Raw genomic sequence first — 14,091 nt, 5'->3', positions numbered from 1 at the left:
AAACCAAAAAGAAAGTATCTGATTTAGAAGGAATACTAGAAGCTTTTAGGCTACTTTTTCATAAACTTAATAATCAAAATGAGAAAACAGAAACACATTCAGCATTGAAAGCTTTTCTCAAAAACAATGTTAAAGTTAGGTTATTAGAGGAGCAGGTACAACTAATAGATAAACAAATAAAAATGACAGAACTTAAAGCTGAAGTAAATAAGCTAAAATTAAACAAAGCTCCAGGTATAGATAATATCACCCCAGTATTGTTTAAATTACTATCAAATGAGGCTTTGCTGTTGTTATTGAATGTCTTTACATCAGTTAAAAATGGTAAAGACATTCCTCCTTCTTGGAAGTACACATTAATATCACCAATTCTGAAACAAAATAAAGATCCCAGTGAATGTTCATCATACAGACCCATTTCACTTCTTAATATAGATTATAAAATTTTTATGGCAATACATACTGCTCGAATAAAACAATTACTACCACTTTTGATAGAGGAGGATCAAACAGGTTTTATAAAAGATAGGAACGCTTATGACAACATTAAAAGAATTCTTTCCTTAATTGATTATATAAATGTCACAAAAAATAAAATTAATGTTATTAGCGTAGACATAAATAGCGCATTTGATTCAGTGAACTGGGATTATCTGTGGTTAGTTTTAGAAGAATATGGCTTCTCAAACAACTTCACTTTGTTAATAAAAATATTATATGAAAAATCATTGGCTTATATAAAACTGGGATCTTGTCTGTCTAAATCTATTAAAATAACTAAGGGCACAAAACAAGGCTGCCCTCTTTCTCCGTTATTGTTTGCGCTAGTCATTAAACCCTTAGCAAATAATATACGTATGGATAAAAATATTGAAGGAATACAACTAGACAACAGCCTAGAGCTTAAAATTCAACTTTTTGCTGATGATATTTTAATTACCTTAAAAAATAATAATAGCAGTTTAAAAGTATTATGGGACTCAATTCAAAGCTTTCAAAACTTTTCAAGTCTTAAATTTAATGAGAACAAAACAAATGTATTGCTTATAAATACTAATAAAAAAGATCTAAATAAAAAATACCATAAATATATCTCTACCGATAATAAAATTAAATACTTGGGAATTATAATAACTAACAACCTAGATACTACAATTGAAACAAATTATAAAGAGACCTTAAATAATATTAAAAATCTAATACAAAGATGGAATAAATTCTTCTTTTCAATGGAAGGAAAGCTTTATATAATTAAAATGATCATATTTCCAAAAATTCTTTATGTTATACAAGCTTGTTCTTTGTCACCAGCTAAATCGCACTTAAAACAATTAAATGATTTAATGGTAAGATTCCTATGGTATCCAAAAAAAAAAACAAGGATAGCTATGAAGTATCATCTAGATGATTGGGATATAGGTGGCATAGGTTTACCAGCCATAGAAATATATTTGCATTCATCCATTATTAAAACAATATCATTATGGCTAAATATAAAATATACATCAAAATGGAAGCTAGTTCATGAGAGAATCTGGTTAAAATCAGGATTTGTAGTAGCAAATAAGTATACAGATTTCATACCAAACAATTTTCTATGGCTGATGAAGGAATATATGATGATACATAAGAATAAAAATATAAGTTCCAAATACATTACTTACACATTAAAAATTTTCCAAAATCTTATTAATAGCAATCCTGATATTAAAGCATGGTCATTTCTTTTATATCCAGTAGCGTACACACAAGGTAATATAATAACGTTTAATATGGAAGTAGTCAACATGCTTAAAGAAAAGGGATTAATATATTGGCATCAATTGCTAAACTCTGGAAAACCTCTGACAATAGACCAGATTAAACAGAAATTAAATATGGAAGATAGTTCGTGGTTACATGTACAAGAATTAAGACAGTATATATTAAGCAAACAAGAAACAATGCAACCATCAATAAGACAAAATGTTCCTGACCTTATAGAACATATAATATTATTAATGAATCAACCCATTACTGGAAAGGGATACTTATCATCTATTTATAAAACAAACAAAAAATAAAAATGCATAATAATGGCAAAATATGGAATTATTATAGATCAGTTAATGGACATGTGCCAAATGACAGAGATAAAAAACTAATTCTTCTCTCTCCAAAGCAGACATCACTTTCATTACATTGGAGACTTTTTACATGGCAATTCATACACAGATCTTATGTAACCCCTCATAAAATGGAACTTATGTTTTAGAAAAATATTGGCTGCTGGAGATGTGATTTATCAATAAAAGCAGACTGGCAACATATGTTCTACGAATGCCATTTGATTAAACCATATTAGGATAAAATAAATTATTTTCTGCAAATGGTATTCAATGATAAATTCCAGATTTCCAAATCTATTATTTTGTTTAATGCACCTGTACCCGACTGTGTGCCAAGAACAAAATATGTAATCGTATGGACTCTCCTAGCTATTGCAAGGAAGAACATTACATCAAACTGGAAATCCAAAGCTTCTCCAACTTTTAAGCAATTCATGAATATGGTGTCAGCAGTATCGCAATTGGAAAAGAACACTATTAAAGGAAGAACTGAAAGAACTAGATCATTATATGTAGCATGGCAAAAAGTAACTGAAATACTGGAGAATAATGACTGCAGCAGATTATAATCAGGAAACAATTGTATAGAAAGTCAATTATATGTCAACAATAGACACCCTTGTAAATACTTTAATTTGGTTTTAATGTTTGATATCTGTTTAGAGGTTTTAGCCTACCTTTTTAAATAATTTGTAAATACTTCATTGTCATAAATAACCTGCATTCATGTTTTCTTGTTTTTGGAAATGAATAAAAATATTTAAAAAAAAAAAAAAGAAGAGAAAGCTCAGCAATAGCTTGAGGTATTTTTTTTTTCATTACTGACAAGCAACCCAGTCTTTTTGATGGCTGGGACTGGACAGTTCTCATCTGTCCTAGATTTTCCAGAACATTCCTTGAACCCTCATGGCTTTGGAGGCCTTAGCATACTCCAGACCCTCACCTTAATGCAGTTATTTCTACCAAGTGCAGTATTATGGCCTTTTAAAAGGATGCAGGAAAAAGCAAATCCCAATAACACTGAAGTTCCTTCCTTAAAAGAACACTACACCCCAAAACTGAAAAAGATGTTTTTCAGCATATCTTGAAGTTTTTTGCGTTACTAATGTTTATATATCATAGTAAGTGGCTACTGTTTTCTAATTTGTAATCTCCTAAAATGCACTGAAAGGAGGTTGCCATGGGTAGTATGATTTTGTTTTATATTCAATGCCTTAACTGTCTTGATGTCATTTTATTTATTTTATTTTATATATTTCCAGTTTGATTACCGGGGAAGTCCACTGGGCCCAGAGAGCCAGTTTTTAGTGGAGGCCTGGGGAGAAAAGCTCCATGAAACAGATTACAGTAAAGATAGCATTCCAATAAAAATAAAAGTACAAGTACAAATACATATCAAATAATACAAATCGTGAGCAATATTGCCCATAGTGGAAAAATATCGTGCAGATACATTTTAACAGATTCACACAGTTAAAAGTCAAAAGTCAAAAGCTATTTATAATATTTACAGAGTGTGAGAGATCGTATGGGAATTAGCTATAGAAGGTTATAGCCAGCTATAAGGTGCTTAGGAACTCAGGAGGATACCCTCCCAGGGGCTTTTGTTAAATAGTTCTAGATAGGGGAATGCAGTTACATTTCCATTTGGAGGAGAGGTAGGTGTAAAGCTGAGTTTTGAAGTTGTTTGTGTTTGACATTTTCCTTAGTGTGGAAGGGAGAGAGTTCCAGTTCTTACCTAAGGAGAAGGAGAAGAGCAGTTGTCCAGCGGGACGTTTAGGTTTGCGGACAGCAATTAAGTTTTGGTGTTCAGATCTGAAAGTTCTATTTGGGGTGTATGGGGGAAGGATGTTAGTTAGAGCGGGGCCTTTGTTTGGATTAAATATTAGTCTATGTGCTGTAGTGTGCTGAAGGTAGTCCAGGTAATGTGTGAATTCTAACCAGTTGAGGGATTGGAGGATAACACAGTGATGAGTGGAATGTCTGGCTTTGGTGGCAAATTTAGAAATTTTGTTATAACAGCTTTCAAGTTTGGAAGTGATGGAAAAGGACAGGTTAGTTAGCAGTGGGGCACCATACAGAAGGGAGAGAAGGAGGTAAGAGGAGGCCAGAGTATGCCTGGTAGAAGTAGAGAGGAAAATGGTTGTTCCTTTATAGCATACCTAGTTTTCAGAGGGTTTTCTTTATATTTTTCTGAATATGGATGTCGAACTTGAGGTGTTTGTCTATAGTTACACCGAGTAGTTTGGCAAAGGGAACAACTCTGATTGGAGAGTTGCTTTGGCTAAGGACTTGGAAGGAATTTTTATCAAAAGAGAAAGATTTTGAGGATGAGAATAGTAGTATTTTAGATTTGTTAGCATTGAGAGAAGAGACTGAGAGATTGAATTTTAGAGACAGAGAGAAAATCTTATGAGGACAGAATTATTTACTGCAGTTTTCCCTCTCGCATCAGCTTACATCAGTGCTGTGACTGCCTACTGTCATCATCAGTTCACATGTTTATGTCATCATCAGTTCACATTTTTTAATTACTTTGCTTCCTTTGATTGTCATTACTGGCCGTCTCTGTTACAGCTTTTTAAGGAATGTTTGAATGACGGGCTTGAAAATGTAGTCGAGTTAATTGTTGGTTTCAAGTGACAACTGTTGTTTAGTGTGCAAGTGTGAAACATCTGACACTTGTGATTAACAGGTGTTACTTGGGCTGAGATGGTATGTGTTGCACTCATGGTTTTTAATACTGTAGCTACAGTACTTGATGCTAATCTTCTTACCCCCCCCCCAACTAACTCATTGATTTTCTCCCTCCAAAACTCAGTATTAAATGCAAAAATGCTATAACAAAACACCAGAAGAAACATACGCTTTTACATAAAATACAGTACAGGAAAATGCAAAATCAAATCTTAACAGAAAATAAGAAGAGTAAGATGAAACTGTTTTCTTTCTTTGTGGCACTTAGAGTTTGATTAAGGAGAAAAACAAGTAATCTGTAAAAGAAAAGGAAAATAAGTGTGAGATTTCTTGTTTATTTGCATTTGAAAACTAAACTTGAAAGCTTTGTTTTTGTTAAGACTCCAAGTTGCAGTATTTATCTAAGGTACAGTACTGGCAATCTGTGACTGATAAGGCACATTTAAATGCCAATATTTAAGAGCCATTATTTTCTTAATGGCTGTGTAGTTGGAATACGTGACCTAACATTATTACTCTGCCACTTGTAGTAGCCTTCATGATCTAACAGATAAGACAAATGGAGGAAAGTAAGACAAGAAGACATAAAACAAATATACAATGATGTGTTTTCTGTATGAGGAATGTTTAGTGTTGGATCACGGGGAAGGAAAACCCCTTTTTGGAAAGAAAAACTTGAAATTTGGGTAGAGTTCTCCTTTAATCATGATTTTTGATCAGGTCATCATTTCAAACAAAAGGTTGGAAAAAAGTTCTAAAATGCACATCCACCATCTAAAACCACTACAACTTCAAGACTTCCAACTTAATTCAGTTGTTTTCCTCACCGTTATTGCAGTGCAGTCCTGGTTAGTCTGTGGTGAAGGAATGTAAAAAAGTTTCCCTTCTTTAAATGTGATTATTGTGCATATCATCATTACATGAAAATGTTATTTAAAAAACAATTGCTACAGTGCACCTCATAGTATGTAGAACCCCTTCACCCCCTGTTTAAGTCACATATTTTTTTCCTCAGTTATTACAGTGCTGTCATGGTCAGTTAGGATATCTTGAAATGATGCAGGAGAAAGAAAGCTTGAAGAATAAGTCTTAACTTCTTTGTTTAATCAGGATTTTATTCAAGGCATAAGTGGATGAAACAAGTTGTTTAAAAAAGTGCCAAAAACATCTGCACATCTATGACCCCCCCCCCCCCAGCAGCTTAATTCAATTATTTCCTCAACAGTTATCAGAGTACAGTCTTGCCTAATTAGAATGTGTTGAGTGGATAAATGAATGCATAAAAACCTGAAGAGTAAAACACACTGAGAGAAAAGGAAGGACATAATCTGGGCAGTGTGGATGAGCCAAGATGGGGGTTGGTTGTCATTGGATGATATGCATGGGGAAAAAGTGACCGTTGGGGGAAGGGGGTGGCACAAGGCTCCTGGTTTGAGCCTCAGTCTTTTCTACAATTTTGTACCACTAGGCTGAAAAGTGATATTGTTTAGATCAGTTTATTTGGCCAGTTAACAAGCAAATCAATAAAAATATATACAGGCATAATTTGCATATTAAATCTGAATGTGGTGGTCATGAGCAAAACCATGGCATTAGAATACCTCTCAACTACACCATGGCAGAACCAGAGCTGACCATGTCCCCTAACCTTTCCTTCATGAATCACAACAAATTAGACTTATGTAAAATAAAAATAAAGTCCCCCGGATTCACAAAACCTCCGTGTAAGACTTAATATGTCTTACTCAGAGGCTGCAGTTGAACGGTATGATGTCAGCGTGCCATGAATATTCATGAGGGCATGCTGACTCATCTGTAACTCTTACACAGACTGAGTAGGCAAGCAGAGGGCATGCTCGACTGCCGAGCAGTCTAAAAGTCCACGCCTCTGCAAGGTTTTAAAAAGCATAATGTCAACTGACAAGAACGAGTTTGCGCAAATGTACTTGCACCCAACACCACACTCCCTGACACTGTAAACCCCCATCACAGTTATAAAATGTAAAATATTAATTTTATTTTTTTTAAATCCATGATATAGCTGCCCGTATTTGTGCTTGTTTGCATGGGTGTGCCCATTGCTTAACCACAGTTAGCAATTGTGACAATGAAGAGCATATAAGAACTACTTATGCAAATTAATCCAAATAGCAATAGTGTAATGGTAGAGCGTATGCACAAAGAGAAGGCATTCACGGTTCGAGTCCCACCACTCCCCTTCTTATTTATGTTTTAAATTAGTATTTGAAATAATACCAGAGATATTTGATTAAAATTTTATTAAAAGCAGTGACATGGCCAATGTATCAGTGAATAAAATATATATTTTGAAATGACCCAGATATATAATAGCCTGCTGTTAAGCAACATTTTACACAGCTAAACACAGGTGCCCATAGTTTAATAGCACTTTACCCAGCTAAACAGAGTTGCCCATAGTGTAATAGCACTTTACCCAGCGCAATAGAGTTACCCAAAGTTTAAAATCACTTTACCCAGCTCAATGTGTTTGCGCGGACGTGTGCGCTACACCAAACAGGGCACCGTAGGGCACAGGGGAGCAACATAGAGCTAAGTTGCTTAAATGCAGCCACACCCCCTAGCCTGTCTAGACAGTTTTAAAATAAAAGAATGACAAGGTTCGAACCCAGGACCCTTTTGCATCATAATCAAAGTACAGAACCACTAAGCCATGACAACATAGGGGAAGCAGCCACTATTAATAATCATAAACTTATGAATGATAGTTTAACCATTACTAAGCAGGTCTGCAGTCAGACGAGAATTTTACAAAATGGCCAATCACAAAAAAGTGCGTGAAATTCGGCATATTTAAGCCCCATATGCGGGAATACTCACCATAACTGATTGTAGCTCACATTTGCAGTCAGAATGGCAGGTGCAGGAGAGGGTTCATGCTTCCGAGCGCAATGTTGGGTCATCGAGGAGTCCAAATACATGGTTTGGCTCCTTGTCCACCATCACGAGACAAGACTCCTGCAGGGCCAGTTCCAAGGGATGGAGTACAAGGCAGCGGCTTGGAACCGGTTAGCTTGTGACCTCACCAGTGCCACGGGCATTCCTCGGACTGGTGAGCAGGTCCGTCACGACCATGCAGACCTGAAGAGACGAAAGCAGGACCGCCTGAACCAATGGATACAGAAGGCCCGTGGGGTGCAGAATGCCACACAACTGAGTATGTAGCCATAGAATGCAGTATGTAAGAATTGATAATGGAGTATGTATAACAGATAGGTATGTCTCAATATCCCTTCATTTACTTTACAGCTGCAGGTGACTGTGCTGTGAATCAGCAAGCCTATGCTGATAGGCTGCTAAGGCTGCACCACCAGGCAGGTTAGTGATTATTCTGCATGTACTGTTATATAAAATATGGGGGCATGAAAGAAAGTGTTGTAGTCCAATAAAACAGCCATAGAATAGCCTGAATAAGTCCTCTGCATGTACTGTCAGATAAAAACGTCAGAGAGGCAGAAAAAGAGTGTAGTAACCCATTAAGAAAGGTAAAATATGTCTGGAATAATATCCCTGCAGGCAGTGTCATATAACATAAGTGTGTGAGCCTGAAAAAAGATTGTTCTAACCTATTAATAAAGGTATAATATGTCTTGAACATCTCTGCCATAAACACCGTTAAAACAAATAAAGGATTGAGCCTGTGGAAAAGTGTGCAATGTCATTAATAAAGGTCTAAAACCTAGAGTGTGTCTGTGTCACAGAGTCTGAAATGTTGTACCTTTGCATTATACAAACAGTACTGATTGAAAATGTGCTGGCAACCCAGAGTTATGCAGTCCCATATAAAGTGGGTGATGGAAGTGCTAGTAGCTGTGAAACATATATACAGTCCGCAAAAGTCAGTTACTGGCTGGCATGAATAACTAAACCTGATACACGTGTAGCATGTAATCACTGACCAGAAATGTGAGTGTGTGTCAAGAAATGCAGGGTTCTGTACAAATCGAAGTGGAAATGTCATGTGAAAACATCCCAGATATGTAGATAAAGAAGTATAAATGCAAACAAGAAATATGTATCAGTAACATCTGCATCCTGGACAGTTAGTATGTCAGATATAGGTCAGGCATATATTGAACTAGCCAAACCCATGACACAAGCTAATGTATGGTGGCAAGTGTAATAATACAGGTAGGGTATATACACTTGCAGTCACTGGGAATGTAGTGTAGACAAAAAGGTCATTATAAGATGTTAACCAAGGTTTTTTCTACACCCTACTGTATGTGCATAAACCATGCAATTCCACACCTCAATGGGTATGTGTAACCTTAAATATTTGTTGGGACATATGTCCTATTGTTTTATAAATATTTGCATTGATGTTGATGCATGTGCCCTGTTCAAACACCACGTTCATTGTGGCCTGTTACTACCAAACATCTCTGCATGCTGTTGGAATACCCACTGTCGTTCAATATATGCATGTGTTATGCTTGCTGTTCAACTGTTGGAACCTTTGTGTGTTGGGTTAATGGGAATATTACTGCATGCTGTTACAACTAATTTGGAATGCTGTTGTTTAAGCTGTAATTAAAAACACCTAATCACAGAATGTATGGGAAGGCCAGTCCCAGTGGACCCACCTGTCCCTCCTCAGTTGGAGAGTGCACCTGGCACCAGCAGCTCTGGTGCTCAGCCTGGGCTCCCCCCCTCCATTGGTCCTGTGCCACCTTCGGGTGGAAGTGCTGCAGGGGATGGGACTTGTCCCCCCGTGCAAGCATGGGTGGAGAAGGGCCACCTGTCACCCTTCGAAGGGTCCGGGCTGTGGTGCGTAGGGAGATCCAGAGTTCAGTCGCTGATCCCCTACGCCAGCTTGAGGTGAGAGTGGCACATCTCTCGAGTGAACCTCCCCAATCTACTCAGCCCCCAGCACAGCCACCCTTGGGACTGTGAAGGTGCAGTGGTGACTGCCCATGGGCAGGGATCTCAGTTCCACTGTTACCATCTGTGGGCTCATGGGCTTGTGATTTCCAAACAACCTTCCCTGTCAATTGTGTTCACCCACCCCATGTGTCAAACTCTGCCCCTGTATGCATCTTGTTGTCTTGTCTGTTTACCTCCCCAACCTACCTCCCCAGATATACAATAGCTTAGTGCTGAAAGCAATATATCATGCGTTACCATGAGTTAATGTAAAGGGAAAATAGGAATGGCATAACACAAATCTTGTTCTGTGGGCCTTAACCAGCAGGTGTTGTTGAATTGCATGACATGACTGTGAAAAGAGAATCAGCCATGCTAGCAGGGAATAAGGTTACAGTAGCAGCTTACAAACCCCACACACTATCAGAGCAGGATAAACACTGGCATATGCGCATAGGTCACAGGCCAGACCTCCCAACAGTGACTGCTCTACAGTGATGACCCTGATTGGTAAACAAATGTTAGCTGTGCCCCTCTGACTCCCTGTGAAATGTACTAACAATAGGCAGAAAGGTGTTGAATCTCACTTAATGACAAATGTCAATAAGTGAGAGTAGACACCCCTTGCACGTCAGAAAAAGTGTAGTAATAGATATGCTCTGAATCCTCCAAATTCTGAACTACAAAATGTCTGAACTATATGACAGGTGTATCCCAGTTATATGTACCTTTCCCTGAGGCTGTTCAAATATATACATGAGAGTATCTGAGGCCTGGAAGAGTCAGAAACACACAGGCATATCAGCTTGTCTGCTGTTACACACTCTGCAAATAGATGTAGAATGAATCCCACAAGCATGCCCTTATGTAGAAGTACAACAAAGAAATATCAAAGGATGTAGCCATGTACTGCTAGCAACCACCTGTGACAATGCAATTGTTCTGGTGCTGAAAACACTGCTGTGGTGCACAGTCAAAGAATACTAGGCTGACCTCTGTCTACCATCTGGATATGTCCACAGGTGGGAGCTACTCAGACAGACTACAAGCCTTCATAGACTTACAGGTACACATCAACTCTGCATGTTCAGTAAGATAAACATCACACGATAATAAATAATGCACTTTGCAGTTCTGCACCCCTACCCAAAGGTACTATATACCCGTATAGTCAGGCACAACCAAGGGTGTAGGTAGGCATACACAGTACAAAAATATGTCCAGTTGTCCTGAGCAGACTGTGCTAATGTCAACACAAACAAACCAGAAACTGTTCAGAAGTGAGTAACTTACTAATGACAGTATAGCAGTTCACAAACAGTGCATGTGCCTGATATTCATAACTGGTAGTACAACATACTTAGTTGTTCTCACCCCTCTCTCAGGGGTGGAAGGTTTCAAATATCCCACCTAATGTATTGCATATGCACAGTTGTTGCTGGTAAAGAAATGAGCAGCTATGGACCTTCTCCACACCCATCGTGTACATCCCAAGCTGGTATCCCTACTGTCTTCCCCTCTTTGTGCACCCTTTATCACCACATTCCTATCTCCCCATTTACTTTTCTGTCAAAGAAATGAGCGCGGGGGTTAGCGGGAGTGAGCACTTGTAAACAGTAGTAAGCATGTTTGCACCAGTGTGTGCATGTGTACGCTTAGCTTAGCATTGCTAAGATATGATAAGCTATGCCAAGCTTAGCTTAGTATTGCTAACATAAAATAAGCTAATCTAAGCTTAGCTTAGCATCGCTAAGCGTCACGCCAACCAGCGCAAACCCACTTACAACTGCTTAAAAGTGCCTTAGTCAGTCTGTATGACAAGCCCTTGTACTGCTCAGCAGCAAAATAAAATACGCTTATCAGTCTCAAACCCCACACCTTGGACTCACCATTCTGCATGATGTACCACTAAGCCACAGCAGATGTACAATAACAGCAGAAGGTGCTGAAAGAAATATAACATGCAAACATGCATTACAAGGAGTGAATGTAAATGGGAAATAGGAAAGCCATAGGAATACATTGCAATAAATAAATATAACATGCATTACAAGGAGTGAATGTAAAGAGAAAATAGGAAAGCCATAGGAATACATTGCAATAACTACTGTAGTATGCCAGTTAATTCCCTAATTCCAAAAGAAAGTACATACTCCCATGTATCCAGTGTTAGCATTAGGAGGTGTGAGTAAACTTACACACTGAGAAGAGTGTACAGGAAGAAGCAACAGTCAGGTTTCAGTACAACATGCATTTCACTGGCTACAACCCAACTTCATATATGAGACATATACCAACCTTCTGACTGACACAACAGTGTCCACAGCAAACAAGCATGGTCCCCACCTTGCAAAACTGAAAGGCCTACACCTACCTAACTTATCATTTTATAGCAGTGTCCTGAAATCACAGTGAGAACTGCAATTGCCACACTGCAGGCTGCATGCAATTACTAAATGGTGGGCACCAATTGGTGCAGAGGCCATCACATGCACATGTGCAGATACCTACAAAAGCAGCCTGTACTTGCTGTCCACACATGCAATCATATCATTGCAGCAACTGGAGAGAGAGAGATTGAGAGAGACAGACAGACAGACAGAGACAGACAGGCAAACAAACAGAGGCAGTTGGAGACACCAAGCCAAAAAAAAAAAACACGTCAACAGGTACAACAGACAGAGGTGAGAAATACAAAGGTAAGGTATGTAACAGAGATGTATTTGCTGGCATCTGAATGATGTGTCTGAAGGGTACTCTACATACTGTGGACCCTCCATATGTGGTAGCAGTCCATATCTATATGTATATGCAGATGTGCATAGTGCAAGGGACATACTGCAACTGTTAGTGAAGGCTGGACATATATATGTAGTTGAAGGTTGCTATGTGCACGTATCTATGTAGGTTGTAGTGTGTGGCATTGAAAACAGCAAGCAGTGCAGGTATATGCCATGTGGTGGTTAAATGCTGTGGGACTGAGTTACAGCCAGTGAGGTCTGCTACAGCTATACGGCCTGAGGACAGCGAAATGCATTCTGTACAACACTGTGCAATATTATTACATAATTGTATGTCTCACAACTGTTTCATAATTGATATTCCCACCATGAAAGGTGGGCAGTATATATGCCTATATGTGCATGTATATGTACAGCAATGGATGTTTACAAGTATGTGTGTATATATATATATATATATATATATATATATATATATATATATATATATATATATATATATATATATATATATATATATATATATATATATATATATATATATATAGTGAGAGAGGGAGACACGGGGTCAGACGTATTGCAACATATGCCTGGTGACCAAGGCATGGACTGAACACCAGTGTTGATACTGCAATGCCATACCCCATTCCAAAACACTTTACTCACTAACTACCAGATAGGTGGTTGCCTGCCTAACACTGAAGGTGTCAGAAGGGAACATGGGACACAGGTGGACAGTAGCCTCCCCTTTGATATTCACAGTGCCACACTAGTCTTGTAATCTGTCTATGTGGTACGTGTCATCACAAACGTTGTGTCATGTACGGAAATAAAGGCCAGTGTTCCCCTGTACTCATCACAATGCCCCATGTGGTATGTACCTCACATGACAACTACAGCAAGTGGAAAGGCCACAGACATACCCCACAAAGAGTAATATTGCCCTCAAACACATACCCTATGCAGACTGACTGACATAACCACAGCTACAGTGCATTGCATACCGGCCACCCAGAGGTTACCTCTGCTGAACATACAGAGGTATGTCACACCCATAGCAATCAGACAACCACCATGTCAACACCTCACAATCCCATCAGACTACACGGCTAGGTCCCTAATCCCCACCACCTCACTAAACAGCACATGCTGGAGGGATAGACTCCTATTGTTAAATATGCCATCCTCTGGAGTAAATCACCCAGCATTAACAAACAAGGCTCCTCAGTAGCAGATGTCATACATATCCCTGATGATTGTCTGGGGGATAGGTAACACGCCCTGGGAATCACCTCTGTGTATCCGGTTGACAGGAACAAGTGAAATCAAATTACATGTGTGTCAAAGGCCAGGGTAGCATATGGTTAGGCTGCTGTAGGCCCTAGGGCCAATAGCGTATTACCATACTATGACACAATGCACACACACATGTATTCAGTGCAATAACTGCTATGTGAGGTGGAATGAGTGGGAGGGTGGCCTAATGGTTAAGGTGTTTGCCTTACAAACACAAGGTGCAGGGTTTGAGTCTCACAAGGGATAATTGGCTAAGCTTAAAATGGCTCGAAAGGGCAGTTAGCTTAGTACTAACCCATGAACCTATGAACCTATGAACAGTGAATGTGTGCAAGGTCTATAAC

The sequence above is a fragment of the Protopterus annectens genome, chromosome 2.part0, assembly GCF_019279795.1.
Source record: "Protopterus annectens isolate FY-2018-M chromosome 2.part0, PAN1.0, whole genome shotgun sequence".
NCBI lineage: Eukaryota > Metazoa > Chordata > Ceratodontiformes > Protopteridae > Protopterus > Protopterus annectens.
Note: the sequence above shows the minus strand (reverse complement) of the source record.